General features: G+C 34.3%; 1 pseudogene; it reads left to right on the forward strand.

Annotated features, from left to right (window-relative positions):
• The first annotated feature begins 9,913 nt into the window (after positions 1-9,913).
• On the forward strand, positions 9,914-10,803 carry LOC148001653 (histone deacetylase 1 pseudogene; annotated as a pseudogene).
• The last annotated feature ends 6,839 nt before the right edge of the window (positions 10,804-17,642 follow it).

Genomic DNA, 17,642 nt, shown 5'->3' on the forward strand with positions numbered 1-17,642 from the left:
AGAAATTAAAATAACTTAAAAGTACACATGAAAAGCACACCAAAGAGGAGTAGAAGGCAGGAAATAAAATCAAGGTTGAAATCAAACAGTTATAAACAAAGAAAAAATTAAAAGAATCAACACAACCAAGAGCTCAGTTTCTTTTGTTGTTGTTGTTATTGTTGTTGTTGCTGTGGTTGTGGTGGTGGTTGTGGTGGTGGTCGTGGTGGTAGTGGTTGTTGTTTGTTTGTTTCTTTTTCGAAAAAAATCAACAAGATAGACAAACCCTTAACCAAACTAACCAAGAGACAGAGAGACAGTATCCAAATAAGTAAAATGAGTAATGAGAAAGAAGACAGGACAACTGACCCTGAGGAAATTCAGAGTCATTATATCTTACTTCAAAAGCCTGTTCTTCACACATATGGAAAGTCTTAAGAACTGAATAGTTTTCTAGTTAGATAAATTTACAAAAATTAAATCAGGTTCAGATAAACTATTTGAAGAGTTGAAATGTAAAAAGGAGCCCACAAGGAAATGAAAACAATCATTAAAAGTATCCAGATCAAGAAAAGACCAGGACTAAATGGCTTTGGCACAGAATTCTACCAGACTTTCAAAGAAGAGCTAATACCAATACTCATCAAATGACTCCACAAAATAGCAAGAGAAGGAATACTGCCAAACTGTTTCTATGAGGTCACAGCCACTATGATTCATAAGCCATTCAAAGACTCAAAAATAATGGGAACTTCAGACCAATTTCTCTCATCAATATTGATATAAAATAGTTCATAAAATAATCGCAAACTAAATCCAGTTACACATCAAAGATATCAGATATTAGGATCAAGTAAGCTTTATCCCAGGGATGCAAGGTTAGTTCAATACACAAAAATCAATCAAAGTAATCCACCAGAAATAAACTGAAAGAGAAACATTATGAGATTTTCTCATTAGACACTGAAATAGCCTTTGATAAAATCCAATACCCTTTCATGTTAAAGGAATTGTAAAAATGAGGTATACAAATGGAGAGAAACCTACCACAATTCCACTAAAATCAGGGGTGAGACAAGGCTGCCAAATCTCTCCCTATGTATTCAAAAAGTACCTGAAGTTTTGGCTAGAGCAATAAGATAAATAAAGGTGATCAAGGGGATATAAGTTCAAAAGGAAGAAGTCAAAGGATCACTAGTTGTGAATCATATGACAATGTATATAAGCTACTCCAAAAACTTCTACCAGAGAACTCATACAGCTGATAACCACCTTCAGCAAAGCAGTTGGATACAAAATTAACTAAAATCATTCAGTACCCTTCCTTTATACATATGATAAAGAAATGAGGGAAACAACACCCTTTAAATTAGCCATGAATAATATAAAATATCTTGGTGTAATCCTCATCAGGTAAGTGAAAGATCTTTTTAACAAGAACTTTTGATTCCTGAACAAAGAAACTGAAGATAACCATAGATGAAAAGATCTCCCATGCTCATGGATAGGTAAAATTAGCATAATGATAATAGCCCTATCTTATGGAAAGCAAAATTCCAAAACATTTCTTTACTGATATTGAAAGGACACTTCTCTACTTCATATGGATAAACAAAACAAAACAAAACAAAACTCAAAGACCAAAAAACAAAACCAAAAACCAGGATAATGAAAACAACCCTGAACAAATGAAAGAACTTCTGGAGCAATCACCATTCTTGACCTCAAGCTGTACTGTAGACCAACAGTGATAAAAGCTGTATTGGTACAGAAAGAGACAGGTTGATCTATGGAATGGAATCAAAAACCCCAAAATAACATCACACAACAATGGGCACTTGATTTTTTACAAGGAAGGCAAAAACATACAATGGAAAAAAAAATAAAAGAAACATCATCATGTCACCAAATGGTGCTGATCTGACGGAATCTACATGTAGAAGAGTGAAATTAGATAAATATTCATCATCCTTCACAAAACTCAAATTTAATTGAATCAAGCAACATAAAACCAGATAACCTAAATTTCATAGAAGAGAAAGTGGTATTTCCTTTGAACACATTGGTAAAAGAAACAATTTCTTGAACAGAATGCTTCAGGCTTTAAGAACAACTTGTAATTGGTTCCCCATGAAACTGCAAAACTTCTTTAAGGCAAAGGACAATTCTTGATAAATGTTGGACACACACACACACACACACACACACACACACACACACTGATACAAATAAGGATAAAAATAAATCCTCTTATTTTTATGATTGTAGAATTTCATACATGTACACTGCATTTATTTCATTTCCATCACTCTCAGCCATAAAACTCTTCAAATATCTAATTCTCAAATTGATGACTTCTTATTTCTTCTTTGATTAGTGTTTTATACACACACACACACACACACACACACACACACACACATCCATACACACATACTTTTACCAACTCCATTAAATGTACCCCTCCTCCTTTCGTCTCTCCTTAACTTCTCACTCTCCTACATTGCCATTTAGTCCCTCGGCACACCATCTTTCCATTTCATTTAACACAAGAATTCTGTTGAATATGAACAAGAGTTATCCAGTGATTGGTTACAGGATATGTTGAAAAATGTTCCCACTGATTTCAAGTTAGCCATTAATATGTTTGGCACAGTCTTGTTTTGTGAAGTATTAAATGACTCACTTAGCAGTATACTCATTGGTTAAAAATGAAGAATGGAGTAAAAACAAAAAATGCAATCTTTATGTGTCTCACATCAAATATGACAAAGAAGCAATCTATATAAAAATGTATCTTTTCATATGCATATGTTTTATAAGAAATGGAATTGTCTTTGTATCTGCACTAATATCAAAAACTTTCAGGAAAGGTGTTTAGCAAATATGTCAGGAATATATAGTCATAAACTTATTTAAAAGTATAGTAAGGTAAAAAAAACTCTCATTAAAGACATGCATGTGTGAGGAGAAGAGATGATACCCCAATGGGAGAGTATATGAGTGGTTGTCTGGTGCCCAACAACCATCCCTAAAGCCATACATAAAAACAGCAGTGTACTGACTCAAAAACATATAGTATAGATAAAAATGTATATAAAACACATATATGCATACAATAAAAATTGATGAAAGAAAAGAAGAAACCATTAATTTGAATGAAATCAGGGAAGCATACATTAGCTAGTTTTGAGAAAGCATAGGGAAAGCAAAAATATTCTAAATAAGTTATAGCCTCAAAAATTCTCTTAAAATGCAAATATAGACCTATATTAAAATATAAACAAGTATATTCAAGAAATGTGTGTGTGTGTGTGTGTGTGTGTGTGTGTGTAATTTTGTTAGAACAATTCGTTGTTATTCAGATCCATAGTATACTTCCCTCATGCTCCTAAAAACAATTTTGTGGAAAAAATACAAATTAAATTCATTTTGAAACTTACAACTACATAGTGAAGATGAAAGATTATTTTGCAATACTTTCCTTAAATGTTTAACAATTGATTTAATCAAGTTGTTTATAGACTACTCACACATTTGAATTACAGGAAAGGTTAATTGTATTTCTCTGCTGTCAGCCCTGTTTGTATGCTGAACCCAAGGTGCATAAGTGATTCTTAAGTATGCAGCAAGTGAGTAGATTTTTCCCTAAGGTTATTCTTAAGGCCTTTATGTTCACTGAAGCAACAAGAGATGTTATATATCTGTATGGTAATTACTCTCACCACTACTGACGTTTAAGCTTGATAGATCAAGAGACAAAATCCCAATAATGAAATGGATCTCTGATTTTGGCCTCTAAACAAAAAAGTGAACAGTAATGGCTTTCCTCTTAAAATGACAAAAAAACCACCTGCAAAGTGAACCAATTATAATACAGTCTCAGCTCACTAAATGAAATATTGCCTTTCCAATTCAGTTAAGATGACTTGAGACTAATTTAATCAATATTGTAGTTTCAAAAAGGTGCTTGCTTCAAGTTATTAAATAAGTTCTGTGGCAAAGCCTGCCCTGAACACCTGAGCAGCTGATTCTCTGCCTTCCACCTGCCAAGAGCTGGGTGCACAAGTGCACATGTGCTGGGTTCTTTGTGCTTCTATGCTCAACTTTCCTTACTTAGGAAATAATGAACACTTTGGAAAAATTCATACTTAAAAATAAAATAAAGTATATAAAATGAATTGCTCAAATTTACTTATATTTTCATATCATCCTATTTGGGAATATGTTTAGTGATAATTATTCATTACATATTAATTTTACATTTATTTTCTAGTATATGGCATCCAATTGAAAAATATTAGCCAAGCTTCCCTAAAATGAATGCATCCAAAGCAAGTATGCATATTCATAATATACAGTGTTCTGAAGAACGTATCACTCTTCAGGAAATTCGGCTTTAATTATCTTCTAAAAATTATGGCCATGTATAAAATAATCACTAGGGATATGATTCTATATTAATTATTATATATTAGATTATTATTATATATTATATTAGCTTGACTGTGTTAATGAAGAATACTATCCATGTTTTGTTTACTTAGTGTTTTACCATCTCCAATTTGTGAAAATGAACATAGAAAAATAAAGATGGGCTTTAGATTACACATCAAGTATTCCCACATTAATAAAAATTTCTTCTCACATTAAGGAAAAATTCTTATTGATCTCATAACACTTATATCTATTCAATGACTCTTTCTGAAAAATAAAAAGAAAGAATAACTAGGAAAATATTCAGAACATGTTTGTTCATTCTTTAATCATTTTCCTATTTGTTTTTTATTTTATGTATGTGGTGTTTCCTTTCATGTGTCTTCATGTATACTATGAGTGTGATTTATGTAGAAGACAGAAATAGCCATTGAGTTTTCTGTAACTGAAGTTACAGATCATTTTCAGTTTTCATATGAGTGCTGAGTCTATACAGTAGCACCACATGCTATTAACAATTAAGCCATCTCTCCAGCACCCAAAGTTCATTCTTAAATTTAGCTCTTCTAGTATTTTGAGATATTAATTATCCCATTAATGATACATAACTTATATTTAGAAATGTTTCATAGTATTTTACACTATGAAAAGGATATGGTAAATTTAAATATAAATTTTCAAAACCGGAGGTTGTAAATAAAACTTACTTGTCTTAATTATTCAACACCAACAAATAAACTTTAGGCTGTAAGGTGAAATAAAGCTCCTTCCTCATGGAGCTGCTTTGGGCTAAGGTCTTTAGTACAGTAATAATAATTGAAGTAATACAATAATCTAATGCTATCATTTATGAAATGTAACAATTGAAAAATATATAATTTAATGACTGAATTTCCAATTTTATGTGATAATATACTTTCTATATATTTTAAAAATACATCTTTGGAATATTTTGATAATTATCAGTCAGGAAACTTTGGAAAAGTATAGGGATTTTGGTATTATTATAACAGCAGTATAAAAGCTATCTTCGTTTGATCCAGGTAAGGAAGTATCATTAGAAGAAATAAAAACTGTGAGTGCTCAAAGCTAAGGAGGACATTTATAATCAATTCTTACATCTCAAAGTTAGCAAACATCTTTAAAGAGAAGACAGAAAGTACAAAAGAACTAAATGATGTGCTGCTGCGAAGGGTTTTCTTCTGGATTTACATGGACTTAGCCATCATAGACTCACAGCAACAGTGGTTCTTGGCTTAAAATTTGCATGCATAAGACAAAAATCATTCACAATCCCTGCCACCATGAGGTAACTGATCTATAAGCTATACATTTTTTTGGAGGTATTAACAATGGATAGTAGATAGGAAGTGAATCATGGTGGAATCTCCCTATCTCAGTATCAAAAGTTAACACATTGGTATTTGACATTTTAATTTTTAAAAATATGTTGTCCCTATTAAGTTTCTCATGCTTCAGTGATTGATCTCATTCCCATGTGAATATGAGCATTACTACTGATAAAAGCAGTAATTAAATAATTTTAAAATATGACTAAATTAGACAACATACTGAAAGTAAATAATCCAAGCTAACTATATTTTCAGAAGCAAATTAAGCAAAAGGCTCACTTTGGGGAAACCTGAAGAGGATCTCTAAGTTGAGTTTGAAGCATTACTACTTCTAGTAGTAACACTACTAGTGGTTTAAATGAGAAATATCCCCCATCAGCTTAGGAATTTGAACACTTGGTTCCCAGTTAGTGTGCTGTTTGTGGAGGATATGGAAACTGTAGGAGGTACATATGAACTTGTACCTTGTAGGACACTCAACTTCCAGTGAGTAGATGAAATGTGATTAGCTAGCTTCCTGTTCCAGCACCTAGCCATTATGCATTCAAACGCTCTAAAACTATAAGCCAAAATAAACTTTTTCTCTCCTAAGTTGGTTCTAGGTATAATATTTTATGATAGCACCTAAAATAAATACACCACTGCCTAAAATGTTTTTAATTTTAAACTAATGTCAAATGTGGATTCTTACATGTATTTCCACACTCGAGGTAAACATATATTTCTAAAAGTCTTAGCTTCAAGCAAATTACTAGTTTTCTAACCCTGAGCAGTCTGGTTTTCTTGCACTTTAGAGACAATATAATTTCTTGTTCAGCATAGGGTACAGGTATGGTGCCACTTGTTGGACAACAGCTCAACGCAAGGAGCCATTTATCATTGCATTAATTTATTATAATTAAGGTACTCTTAAATTTAAGCTTGCTGCTTTTACTGATTTGCAAGTTGTTGAGATAGTGAGGGTAAAGAGCTAGGGAGATATCTTAGTTAATAGAGCTTTTTTTCAGTTAAAGCTTAAAGATCTGAGTCCCATCTGAAACCACACAAAGCCAGGTAGGGTAGCACATGCTTGTACTTCTGGTGCAGGAGAGGTCAAAAAGGAAGATCTATGGGGTTCGTTGGCCAATCAACCTTACCTAATACGTGAGTCCTAGGTTCCAGGTAATATATCACAGATAGATGGCTCCTGAGAAATGACATTTGATATTGTCCTTGATCTCCCTGAGCTCTTATACATACTTGCACATAACACATAAAAACAGTGAATTGATTCCATATTTTTTTGTCATGCCTTGCCAAGAATTTAAGTCTGGCCGTAAAGAAAAACAGATATAAAGTAGAGTTACATCTTCAGGCCAAGCACAGTGTTCTCAGAACTCTTAAATCCTCTTTCAGGACTTGGTAAAAAAAGGCTTTCTCTGACAGATGAACACAATCTTAATTGAGAAAATCAGAATTAACATGCTCCATCAAAGCCTATTGCAACAAAGGCCTCACAATAGTGCCGCTCCCTGGGTCAAGCATATTCAAATCACCATATTGCATAACAAAGATAGTTTTCTAACATAAAGAAATCTTGGCAACATTAGTCATTTGGCCACACAGGCTCACTACAGCACAAACACCGGAACAACAACCAGTTTCAACTTTGAAGGTGTTTGGATATAATGAGAACAGCCATGTTGCTGAAAGCAAATATCTATAGAGATAGTTCCATAGCCCACTTGTTTCAAAGTTGTTCAGTCTCTTGTCTCTGATTCATAGAATTTCATGCATGCTGCCATGATAGCTTATACCCGGAGTCAGGTGCTCTAAATTCTAATCTCATTTGCCTGGCAATCATTTTACCAACTAAGGCACCATTTGATATGCAATGACTTTTCGAAAACTATCAAATAGCTTAGTAAATAATACCAAGAACTAATAAACATAATTGCCCAATACCAAGGCTTTTGGGTAGCAAAGGAAACAATCATTATGGTGAAGAGATAGCTCACAGAAAGGAAAGGCAGTCTTTCCAAAAACAACCAGATAGGAGTTCAATATCTAGTATGTAAAAAAGAGTTGTAAACAGTAAATTGAAAATGAACTACAAGGCAGTATTCTGTAGAAGAAATAAATAACAAATGAGACTTTGAAAAAATGGTGAACAGCCTTAGCCTACAGCAAAATCGAGTTAAATACACTTTGGAATTATATTTCACCATATTGCCAATGAAAAACAAATGGACTATGGTATTGCTAGACAGATATGATCATGAAATTTTTCTCAATATTTAAGAAAACAAGAAACTGCGAGAGAAATAATATTTGATATGTAAATAAAAATATCCAATACAAAAAGAAAGAAAAACAAACAAACCAAGAAACCATGGCTTTTTCAAGAGAGTAGCTGGAAGTGCAGCAGATTGCATTCAGTGAAACGTATCACACTCAGCAAAAGAAACATATCACTTGTTCTCTTTAGTATGGAAAATTTTGATATCTGTTCAAGACTGAATACTTTTCACGATTTTCATTTTATTTTTCTATGGTTTTCTAAACTGCTATTTTAAAAGTTAATATATAATTCATATGAATATTGATATTACATATAAAACATGTATCACTACATAGCAATATAAATTACAGTGTAATACAGATACTATGCAGCTCAATATTCATATTATTGACATAATAGGGAATATTAATCCATATACTTCTTGAAAAGTACAGACATACACTATTGCCCTATATTTCTTTCCTTTTCATTGTTTCATTATTTATATTCCAAATGTTATACCCTCCTTTCCAGTCCACCCTCAAAGTGTTCTTTCATGCTCCCTACGTTTTGCCTCTGAGAAGGTGCTCTCCACTGCACCCACCAGTCCAACCCCCTCACCCACCTACCCCTCCCCATCTCAATCCACTGCCTTCTATATTTACACATGATGAAAGCCATGTATAACCAGATTGAGAAATTTGGGTGAATTGACATAGGATCAAAGAGCACTTACTCCCAGCATGCATCTGTCACCTATAGCTGCCATAATACCTGCAATGTGAAGACCTATTCAGACTTTATGTGAATATTATCAGCATTGTAAGCTTTAAAATATGTTCATGAAATGATATAAAGTATCTGTTGTCCTTAAGCTGTATAGGTTGGAGTTTGAGATGTGAGTTCTTCTGCATAGATGGCAAAAATGATAAATTACATTGACCCAGAGTAGAGAAGTTCAAGTATTCTTTTGTACTATAGAGAAAATATAACTAACATTGAAACTGCATATTTTAAAAATACACAGAAGACATCATTTGGGATATTTATTCCAGAAATCATTGAGAAATATTTCTGTTTTGCTTTATTTAAATATTATCTTGCATATATGTTTAGCAGATAATCCTATTACATATTATGAACAATATTTAAGTATCAGTCAAGGAGAAAAATGAGGGCTTTACTGGGTGAATAAATATCAATGAATAAGTCCTCCTTATCTTGTCACTGATTCTGAACTACACATATATAAATTATTTCTTTGCAGTAAAACTGGAGCATGCTAAGTTGCAATGCTGAATATATTTAAAAATTATTTTCAGGCATAGCTATATGAAACTGAATTCTTGTCTTTGAGCATGTGATTCTTCATAGTAATCCATACTTTCTCTTAAAAGAACAATTTCTATGGTTTTTGTTTTTGCATGCCTTTAGAATTCACTTTCACTTCAAGGAATAACATTAAGTAAACCAAACTGGACAAAGAATATAGAATTCTTTTATAAAAATGTGCTGTTTTATTACAAAGAATCTCACAAATATCTCAAAAAAAGGAAGCTAGGCTAACAACCTGAATATACAGAACTGGGGGAAGAATGGGCAATGCAAATTTTTCTGCTTGCCTAGGGTGGGTAAGAAGATATTATAATCAGAGCCTATCTAAAAGTAGCTAATACTACCCAAGCCTAAAAATGTTTCCCAGAAGATTCTATCACCCCTTCTAAAAAGCTTAATAAGGGCATCATAAGAGAGCTCCTAAGCAGGCACTTGCAAGTTCAGGATTTTGTCTTCTGCTTGTTTTCTTTCCACTCACCATTTGTGGTTCAAAACCAAAACCCAGGGTAGGATAGACTAGGTAGCACTGAGAGGATTTCTTCCAGCATGACTGTCCGTGCTCTGGTCCTTGGCAGCATCTCAGGGTACTAAGAGGAAAGTCTGTTACTACTATAATAGGGACGTTGGAAACTACTTTTTTGGACAAGGTAACCCAATGAAGCCTCACTGAATCCTCATGACTCATAATTTGCTGCTTAACTGTGGTCTCAATGGAAAAAATGGAAATCTATGGTCCTCACAAAGACAGTGTTGAGGAGATGACCAAGTACCACAGTGATGACGACATTAAATTCATGCATTTTATTTACCCAGTTAATATATCTAAATACAGCTAGCAGATAACAAAGATTCAACATGGCTGTGGACTGTCCAGTATTTGATAACTTGGTTGAGTTCTGTCAGTTGTCCATGGTGGTTCTGTCGCAAGTTCTGTGAAACTTAATAAATAGCAGCTGGACATCGCTCTGGTCTGGGCTTGGGCATTCACCATGCAAAAAAGTCTGAAGCATCTGGCTTCCGTTACATCAATGATATCATCTTGGCCATCCTGGAACTGCTAAAGTATCACCAGAGGTTACTTTATATTGACTTTTATATTTTCATGATGGTGAGGGTATAGAAGAGGCCTTCTCTACTACAAACTGGGTCATGACTGTGTCCTTTCATAAATAAGAAGAGTACTTCCCAGGAACTTGGGACCTAAAGGGTATTGGGACTGGTAAACACAAGGACTATGCTCTTAACTACACACTGCAAGACAGCGTTGATGATAAGTCTTATGAAGCCATCTTCAAACCAGTCACATCTGAAGTAATGAAGTTGTTCCATCCCAGTGCAGTGGTCTTACAGTGTGGCTCAGAATCTCTCTATGACGATTGGTTAGGTTGCTTCGATCTGATCATCGAAGGACATGCCAAGTATTTGGAATTCGGTAAGTAGACATTTTAAAAATTCTCTCGGGCTGGGGATTTAGCCCAGTGGTAGAGCGCTTACCTAGGAAGCACAAGGCCCTGGGTTCGGTCCCCAGCTCCGAAAAAAAGAACCGAAAAAAAAATAAAAATTCTCTCTCTCTCTCTCTCTCTCTCTCTCTCTCTCTCTCTCTCTCTCTCTCTCTCTCTCTCTCCCTCTATCCCCCTCTCTTTCCCTCTTTCTCTCTGACTCTGTCACTATCTATCTATCTATCTATCTATCTATCTATCTATCTATCTATCTATCTATCTATCTATTCTGTCTATCCCTATCATCTTTATCTCGTTCTTTATCTATATCTCTGTATATAGATAGATGTAGAGATGGACATAGCCATAGACATAGAAATAAACACGGACACTAATTTTGATATACATTTTAAACTATAAAAAATTGGAAGACCATGAAACATAAAAACCATTAAGAGCTTGAGACTTAAATGATCAATGATACTTTCTTTCTAATCATTATTACTATCTGTATACATACAAACAGATAAATAAATAGATCAATAATTTATCAAAGAGCATGAATAATACATGTTTTATTTTGCTTAGATGAATTATGGCAATGGAACATAATCAGAAGTTCTGAGCTGGCAGGCATTGAAAATAATTCATGCCCTAAGAAAAAAAAAATCAAAGATAATTTTTGTGTTTTCTTTATGCTTAGAGTTTTATGGTATGCCAGTCAAAAAGAATGAAAAATGTTTACATTATTTTTGCTATTAATTATTTTCAAAGAATATCTAATCTTATTTTGAGAAATATGACACAGGACCTTGCTAATATATTGCCAATAAATCTGACTTCTAAAATTCTTTATTTTTTAAAATAGAAGTAAAATGTAATTTTCTTAATGGCAATTATTTAATCTTAAAATTAGTTACTCCTAACACATTCACATAGTCATAGTTAATGCTGTAAGAACATTCTTTAAAACAATGATTCTCAGTTAGGGTGACTTCATGTTTAAAGTTTTATAATTTTTCTAAAATCTATCAAAGTATTTTCTGGCATATTTAATACAATTTTAGTAGCTGCTTTTCTTCAATAATAAGTGAAGGGAATATACAATAGATTAGGTGCGAAGTATTTGAACAAAGATATAACCTAAGGTTCTTAGCTTTTAGATATTTTTAGAATCCTGAGAAGGCTCTTTTGTTTAAAAGAACACATAGGAGAAGCTGAATCTCACCTGCTTCTTATGCATCAGTCACACATGTTCATCACACAGTCTGACCAAAATGTGAATTAAGGAAAGTCGGCCCTCAAAAGAGTTCAGAAAATATTCAGTGTGAAAGACTGCACTGAAAACCCTGGAAAAGGAAACATGTTTTGGAAAAAGCTTCCTGTCTGCAAAGTGGCTTCCAGTTCCTCAATAGTATATATTTTAACTTACTACAAATAATAATCTAAAGAGAAATTCTAGCTTGTATTTTTTGGCCATGAAATAGCTAAAGGGCAGTATGTTTTTATTACACATATGATACTACTTTATTTTATTGGTGTGTATGCATAGGTATCTGTGTGTTTTTTGGTCAGTTTTTTCCAAAAGAGAGCAACATAGCCCCTTTTCTTTAATTAAAGGGATTTGTGAACTTCCTGACATAGGATCTACAAAATGGCTTCCATCTTCTCAGTTAGCAGGAAACATTGTTAACCAGAGAAACAACTCAGACATTATCTTAAAGTACTGATAAAAAGGGTTTCTGAAAGCCTCACATATGATATTTCATGCTAAAAATTTTAAGGGACTTTTATTACCTGAAGAATGTAAATTTCACATATAACACTCCATTAGTATAAATTATTTGATTTCATAGTCAACATATATAATAATTATAGTATAATAGCTTGAATTAGAAACCAAGGAACATCTTACTTTAAGCATGTACAATAAAACACTATTAGTAGAAACAGAGAAGATACTATAAATAAATATGACTTACACTTGAGGATGACATCAGTAAAAATATATTATTGTTCTATACTCACTTAGAAGTTGGAACAGTGAATTTATAGCTTGATGCAAAGAAACCAAAAGGTGAATAGTCCTGGCTCACAATTGATATTGACTTTGCATTTTCATTTATTTCATACTTTACCTTGCTTTTTCTCGTTTTACTTGCATTTTGCCTTGTTTAGCATGTGGCAGAAATATCTTCTGTGTATAACTCTATCTAGATTTAAATATATTCCTTTTTTTACTACTTGCACATCTATTAAATGGTAGCATTTCAAATATATATGATATTCTAGCCTTTCTTTTAGATATGGTTGCTCGATTTAATATCAAATTATACTTTCTTGCTCCTTAACTATCTAACTGCCCTTTTTATTTTCATTTTTTTATTTTTTCCATTTTTATTAAATTGGGTATTTTGTATTTACATTTGAAATGTTATTCACTTTCGTGAGTTTCCAGGCCAAATCCCCCGAACCCCTACCCCTACTCCTTCTCTATATGTGGGTGTTCCCCTCCCAAACCTCCCCCCATTACCACCCTCCCCCCAACAATCCCATTCACTGAGGGTCCAGCCATGGAGAACCAAGGGCTTCCCCTTCCACTGGTGCCCCTACTAGGCTATTCATTGCTACCTATGATTTTGGAGCCCAGGGTCAGTCCATGTATAGTCTTTGGGTAGTGGCTTAGTCCCTGGAAGCTCAGGATGGTTGACATTGTTCATATGGGGTCTCAAACCCCTTCACGCTCTTTCAGTCCTTTCTCTAATTCCTTCAAAGGGGGTCCCGTTCTCAGTTCAGTGGTTTGCTGCTGGCATTCGCCTCTGTATTTGCTGTATTCTGGCTGTGTCTCTCAGGAGAGATCTACATCCAGTTCATGTCAGCCTGCACCTCTTTGCTTCATCCATCTTATCTAGTTTGGTGGCTGTATATGTATGGGCCACATGTGGGGCAGGTTCTAAATGGGAGTTCCTTCAGTCTCTGTTCTAAACTTTGCCTCCCTATTCCCTCCTACGGTTATTCTTGTTCCTCTTTTAAAGAGGAGTGAAGTATCAGCATGTTGGTCATCCTTCTTGAGTTTCATGTGTTCTGTGCATCTTGGGTAATTCGAGCATTTGGACTAATATCTACTTACAAATGAGTGCATACCATGTGTGTTTTTCTATGATTAGGTTACCTCACTCAGGATGATTTTATTGAGTTCCATCCATTTGCCTATGAATTCCATGAAGTCATTGTTTTTGATAGCTGAGTAATATTCCATTGTGTAGATGTACCACACTTCTGTATCCATTCCTCTGTTGAAGGACATTTGGTTTTTTTCCAACTTCTAGCTATTTTAAATAAGCCTACTATGAACATGAGCATGAGTCTGTTGTATGTTGGAGTATCTTTTGGGTAGATGCCCAAGAGAGGTGTAGCTGGATCCTCAGGTAGTACAATGTCCAATTTTCTGAGGAACCTCCAGACTGATTTCCAGAATGGTTTTACCGGTCTGCAATCCCACCAAAAATGGAGGAGTGTTCCTCTTTATCCACATCACCGCCAACTTCTGCTGATGCTGGAGTATTTGATCTTAGCCATACTGACCGGTGTGAGGTCATTTTTATTTGCATTTCCCTTATGATTAAAGTTGTTGAACATTTCTTTAGGTGCTTCTCAGCCATTTGACATTCGTCAGCTGTGACTTCTTTGTTTAGCTCTGAACCCCATTTTTAATAGGGTTAATTTTCTTCCTGCAGTCTAACTTCTTGAGTTCTTTGTATATTTTGGATATAAGGCCTCTATCTGTTGTAGGATTGGTAAAGATCTTTTCCCAATCTGTTGGTTGCCATTTTGCCCTAACGACAGTGTCCTTTGCCTTACAGAAGCTTTGTAGCATTATGTGATCATATTTCTAAATTCTTGATCTTAGACCATAAGACATTGGTGTTTTGTTCGGGAAATTTTCTCCAGTGTCCTTGTGTTCGAGACACTTCCCCATGTTTTCTTCTATTATTTTGAGTATATTTGGCTTGATATGGAGGTCCTTGAAGTGTTTGGACTTAAGCTTTGCACAGGGTGGTAAGAATGTATCGATCTGCAATCTTCTACATTCCTACCTCTAGTTGAACCAGCATCATTTGCTGAGAATGCTATCTTTTTTCCATTGGATGGTTTTTGCTCCTTTGTCAAAAATAAAGTACCATAGGTGTGTGCGTTCATTTCTGAGGCTTCAGTTCTATTCTACTCGTCTATCTTTCTGTCTCTGTACCAATACCATGCAGTTTTTTATCACTATCGCTCTATAATACTGCTTGAGTTCAGGAATAGTGATTCCCGAGGAAGTCCTTTTATTGTTGAGGATAGTTTTAGCTTTCCTGTGATTTTTGATATTCCAGATGAATTTGCAAATTGTTCTTTCTAACGCTATGAAGAATTGGATTGGAATTTTGATGGGGATTGCATTGAATGTGTAAATCGTTTTTGGTAAAATGGCCATTTTTACTATATTAATCCTGCCAATCCATGAGCATGGGAGATCTTTCCATCTTTTGAGATTTGCTTCAATTTCTTTCTTCAGAGGCTTGAAGTTCTTATTATACAGATCTTTCACTTGCTTGGTTAAAGTACACCAAGGTATTTTATATTGTTTGGGACTATTGTGAAGGGTGTTGTTTCCCTAATTTCCTTCTCAGCTTGTTTCCCTTTTGTGTAGAGGAAGGCTACTGATTTATTTGAGTTAATTTTATACCCAGCCACTTTGCTGAAGGTGCTTATCAAGTTTAGTAGTTCTCTGGTGGAACTTTTGGGATCACTTAAATATACTATCATATCATTTGCAAATAGTGATATTTTGACTTCTTCCTTTCCAGTCATTATCCCTTTGATCTCCAATTTTTGTAGGACTGCTCCAGCTAGGATATGGAGAACTGTACTGATTAAGTATGGAGAGAGTGGGCAGCCTTGTCTAGTCCCTGATTTTAGTGGGATTATTCAAGTTTCTCTTCATTTAGTTTAATGTTAGCTACTGCTTTACCATATATGGCTTTTACTATGATTAGGTATGGGCCTTGAATTCCTGGTGTTTTCAGGACTTTTATCATGGAGGGGTTTTGAATTTTGTCAAATGCTTTCTCAGCATCTAATGAAATGATCATGTGGTATTTATCTTTCATTTTGTTTGTATAGTGGGTTACGTTTAAGGTTTTCAGTATATTAAACCATCCCTGCATACCTGGGATGAAGCCTACTAGGTCATGGTAGATGATTGTTTTGTTGTGTTCTTGGATTCGATTTGTAAGAATATTACTGAGTATTTATGCATCGATATTCATAAGGGAAATTGGTCTGTAGTTCTCTTTCTTTGTTGGGTCTTTGTGTGGTTTAGGTATAAAAGTAATTGTGACTTCATAGAAGAAATTTGGTAGTGCTCTGTCTGTTTCTATTTTGTGGAATAGTTTGGATAGTATTGGTGTTAGGTCTTCTATGAAGGTCTGATAGAATTCTGCAATGAACCTGGGCTCTTTTTGGTTGTGAGACTTTTAATGACTGCTTCTATTTCTTTAGGAATTATGGGGTTGTTTAAATGGTTTAACAGTTTCTGATTTAACTTCAGTACCTGGTGTCTGTCTAGGAAATTGTCCAACTCCTATAGAATTTCAAGTTTTGTTGAATATAGCCTTTTGTAGTAGAATTTGATTATTTTTGAATTTCCTCTGATTCTGTTGTTATATCTCTCTTTTCATTTCTGATTTTTTTTTTAATTTGGACACACTCTGTGTCCTCTTGTTAGTCTGGATAATGGTTTATCTATCTTGCTGATTTTCTCAGGGAACCATTTTTTGTTCAGTTGATTCTTTGCATACCCTTTTTTGTTTCTACTTGGTTGATTTCTTCTCTGACTTTGATTATTTCCTCCCTTCTACTCCTCCTGGGTGTATTTCCTTCTTTTTGTTCTAGAGATTTAAATATGTTGATAAGCAGCTGATATATGCTCTCTCCTGATTTTTTCTGCAGGCACTCAGAGCTCTGAGTTTTCCTCTTAACAAAGCTTTTATTGTGTCCCATTAGTTTGGGTATGTTTTACCTTCATTTTCATTAAATTCTAAGAAATCTTTAATTTCTTTGTTTATTTCTTCCACGACCAGGTTATCATTGAGTAGAGCATTGTTCAACTTCCATGTATATGTGGGTGTTCTTCCCTTATTGTTATTGAAGGCCAGCTTTAGCCTGTGGTGGTCTCATAGGAGGCATGGGATTATTTCTGTCTTTTTCTATCTGTTGAGGCCTTTTTTGTGCTCAATTATATGGTCAATTTTGGAGAAAGTGCCATGAGGTGGTGAGAAGAAGGTATATCCTTTTGTTTTAGGATAGAATGTTCTATAAATATCTGTTAAGTCCATTTGGTTCATAACCTCTGTTAGTCTGTCTCTGTCTCTGTTTAATTTCTGTTTCTGTCATTTGTCCATTGATGAGAATGGGGTGTTGAAATCTGCTATTTTTGTGTAGTTCAATGTGTGCTTTGAGCTTTAGTAAGGATTCTTTTATATATGTAGGTGCCCTTGTATTTAGATCAAATATATTTAGGATTGAGAGTTCATCTTTGTGGAGTTTTCCTTTGATGAATATGAAGTGTCCTTCCTCACCTTTTTTGATGACTTTTGGTTGAAAGTCGATTTTATTCAATATTAGCTACTCTTTATTACTTCTATTTCCGTTTTCAATTCCTTCACCTGTTTGATTGTGTTTCCTCTAATTCTTTCAGGAATTTTTTTGCTTCCTCTCTAAGGGCGTCTACTTGTTTACTTGTGTTTTCCTGCATTTCTCTAAGGGAGTTCTTCATGTCTTTCTTTTTTTTCTTTC

Source organism: Rattus norvegicus, chromosome 13 (genome assembly GCF_021556685.1).
Source record: "Rattus norvegicus strain SHRSP/BbbUtx chromosome 13, alternate assembly SHRSP_T2T, whole genome shotgun sequence".
NCBI classification, from domain to species: domain Eukaryota; kingdom Metazoa; phylum Chordata; class Mammalia; order Rodentia; family Muridae; genus Rattus; species Rattus norvegicus.